The following is a 3793-nucleotide window of genomic DNA, read 5'->3' as shown; positions in this document are numbered from 1 at the left end:
GGCTTGCTCAGCCTGCTCTCTTATAGAACCCAAGACTACCAGCCCAGAGATGCCACCACCCACAAGGGGCCCTCCCCCCTTAATCACTAATTGAGAAAATGCCTTACAGCTGGATCTCATGGAGGCACTTCCCCAACTGAAGTTCCTTTCTCTGTGATAACTCCAGCTGTGTCAAGTTGACACAAAGATATCCAGTACAATGTGTATCTGTTGTTTTGAACTTATAATGAGCTTTTAAAATGAAACATTGCTTTGAACTTAATATCGATACCCTTCTATAACTCTCTGTAACATTGTATCTGTGAGGTAATTTTATAAAGAATTTTTAAGAAAGTAAAAAAAAAAGGCTGAGAAAAATAAAGTGTGGCTATTGAGGCTCTGCAGCATTCACCAAATGTATGTCTGTCTGTTTGTATGTGTACATATATACAGATGTATGAGCATACATGCAATGCTCAATGAGACCAGAAGAGGGAACTGGAAACCCTGGAACTGGAGTTACACGTTAATGTCTTCTCGGAAGGAAACCCAGGTCCTCTGCAAGAGCAGCCAGTGCTCCTAACAGTTTAGCGGCTCCTCAGCTCCATCTATCTGCTTTGTCCCCTAAGAGGTGTCAGTTTTGGATGGAGGTCTACCATTTCTACCATCATCAACAGGGAAAGGGAAGCACCAGGTATGGTAGTACCGGTCTTTAATCCCAGTACTTGGGAGGCAGAGACAGATGGATCTCTGTCTCTTTGAGGCAAGCCTGCTTTACAAAGTGAGACCCTATCCTCTTAAAACTTAAATGGATAGATAGATAGATAGATAGATAGATAGATAGATGATAGATAGATAGATGATAGATAGATAGATAGATAGATAGATAGATAGATAGATAATTTAAAAAGGAAAGAAGAGAAAGCCAAAGTTGGGCTCAATACCGTACAGAAGAGGCACTTCTGGCTCTCCCTGTGGAACTCAGCAGTTAGCATCAAAAATCTGCAGGCAGCTGGGGAGTAGTTAGCCTGCCATGATAGCCGGATGGACATATGGTATTTGCGTTAAAGCCCAGGCTGCTGGGGATCAACCTCTGGGGACAAGGGGTCCAACTCAATTGTTCTCCCTCCCTTCTCAGGGAGGGCCAGGAAGGAAAGGGCCCCAGTTGGAGAAGCTATTGTCCTCAGTGGGTTAAGCACCACCAGGTAACCTGGCTGGCCTGGGGCCAGTGGGAACGCTTTGATAGGCACTCTGATATCCTTCAAGGGTCACTCAAACCCCTGTCTCCCCCATGCTGCCTCTGAGACTGCTGTAAATCTCTGATAAGATACTATCAGGTGTGCAAAAGGCCGGCACTGATACCACAGGGTAAACGGAGATCTGCCCTCACTCTCCACTACCATGCAGGGTTTCGCTGTATAGCTATGGCTCTCCTGAAACTTACTCCGTTGACCAGGATGGCCTCAAACTCACAGAGATCTGCTTCCCTTTGCCTCTCAAGCACATGTGCCACTACACTCAGCACACGTGGGTGGTGTTCATACATGCTATTAAAACAGTCACACATGCAAAATATACACATTATTATTTTTTTTTTTNGNTTTTTTTTTTTTTGGAGACAGGGTTTCTCTGTATAGCTCTAGCTGTCCTGGAACTCACTTTGTAGACCAGGCTGGCCTCGAACTCAGAAATCCNGAACTCACTTTGTAGACCAGGCTGGCCTCGAACTCAGAAATCCGCCTGCCTCTGCCTCCCGAGTGCTGGGATTAAAGGCGTGCGCCACCACGCCCGGCTATTATTATTATTATTAAAGGCAGAAAATGACCAGACCAATCATGACTAATTTGGTGTCTAGGGATGTAGCCAGTGTCAATTTGAAGAAAGCTCCAAACTCCTTGTGTGACTTGGGAAGAAATGTTAGTGTTCAGCCTGCTGCACTGCCCGGCTAGAATCCTTAGCACCCATCTGGAAGGACAGCACGGGCTCTGTGCCTGCAGAGTCTTGAGACATCTCATCTACCATTCGTTTGCATTGATCCTGGGCTCATCTGTCCCCTCCAAACTCCAAACACTGGCATCTGCTGTTACACTCCCTCCCTGCTGCAGATGTTAATCCCGCTACCGTGAAGCCTACCACACCCTCTGCAAACTCCCACTCCCCTCTAGTGACTGACGGTAGTCCCCCAGGATGTATCTCATACACACTCTCTTTTCTTTTTCTTTTTTAAAGATTTTTATTTATTTATTATATGTAAGCACACTGTAGCTGTCTTCAGACACTCCAGAAGAGGGAGTCAGATCTCGTTAAGGATGGTTTGAACCATCATATGGTTGCTGGGATTTGAACTCTGCACCTTTGGAAGAGCAGTCGGGTGCTCTTACCCGCTGAGCCATCTCACCAGCCCCACTCTTTTTCTAATATTTAATTTTATTGTTTTATGTGTATGAGTACATCTGCACCACATCTGTGCCTGGAACCCGAGGAGGTGGTGGACCTCCACATGGGTGCTGCAAATTAACCTAGGTCCTTTGCAAGAACAAGTGCTCTTAACCACTGAGCTAACTCTCCAGCCCCTCAGACACACTCTGAAAGTAGTTCTATCAGCTGCCATGTAGTATCTACTGTGCGTGCCTGCTTCGTTTTCAGGGTGCTCCCTAACTAAAAACACTATTACTGACCCCTCAACACCTCACAAACTGGGCACCTCCTACTTCATTGCAGTGTTCCCAAAGCAAAGCTGCTGTCCCCACGTTACTGTCTTAATGAAATCACTGTTTTGTGAGAATCTTTCTGATTCTTGCTACTGTAATGAAATGCCTGAATCAAACTGCTTTAAAAAGAAGAGGTTTATTTACACTATCAGTTCTAGACATACAAGATTAAAGGGATGGCAGAACCCCAAGCTGGTACTGAGACTGTATGTATGTGTCGGAGTGGGGTAGGAGGGATTCTGGTTTTGGTTTCTCTTTTCTCTTATTAAATCTCTCATTATTTAGTTATGGGGAGATTTCACCCTGACAACCTTATCTACTCCTAATCACCTTTTTTTTTTTTCTTTTTAAAGAAGAGGGCACCAGATCTCATTACGGATGGTTGTGAGCCACCATGTGGTTGCTGGAGTTTGAACTCAGTGAACTCTTAACCACTGAGCCATCTCTCCAGTGCCTACTAGCCACCTTTCAAAAGCCCCAACTTTTTACAATGTGTGGTCTAATTTGGGAGGGTGCATGTGGGTGCACATAAATATGCACGTATCCATGTAAAGACCACTGACCTAGAGCTCACCAATTAGGCTAGGATGACTGGCTAGTGAGTCCCTCAGGGTTCCTCCTGCCCCTGCCTCCCAGCAGTGGCATTATAAAAACACATCACCATGGCTGCCATTCTTATGTGGGTGCTGGGGATTGAATTCAGATCCTCCCTACATGGTGATGCCTTTACTAGCTGAACTATCTAGCTGGTCCCACCAATGTCCTACTTCTTATTTAATTGATTAACTTATTAGTAGATGAGGGAGGGGGTACACAGCACAGGATAGAGCCTCTCTCCTGTCTCGTTGAGGCAGGCTCTCTCTTGGTGTGTCCGCTGCTACCGAATACATCCTGTCTCTTCTGAGTTCACCGTAGGAGCACTGGGATTACAGATGTATGCCACCACATCAGGCCTTTATGTAGGTTCCAGGGCTGGAACTCGGGTCATCAGACTAGCACAGCAAGCGATACCTGCTTAACTCCAGAGTCCCCACTTCTAGACACAGAGACAGGCTGCCTGTGCCATGCCTTTAATGTTACTGCCTCACATGTGAACCCTTTCA

The sequence above is a fragment of the Mus pahari genome, chromosome 14 (genome assembly GCF_900095145.1).
Source record: "Mus pahari chromosome 14, PAHARI_EIJ_v1.1, whole genome shotgun sequence".
Taxonomy (NCBI): domain Eukaryota; kingdom Metazoa; phylum Chordata; class Mammalia; order Rodentia; family Muridae; genus Mus; species Mus pahari.
Note: the sequence above shows the minus strand (reverse complement) of the source record.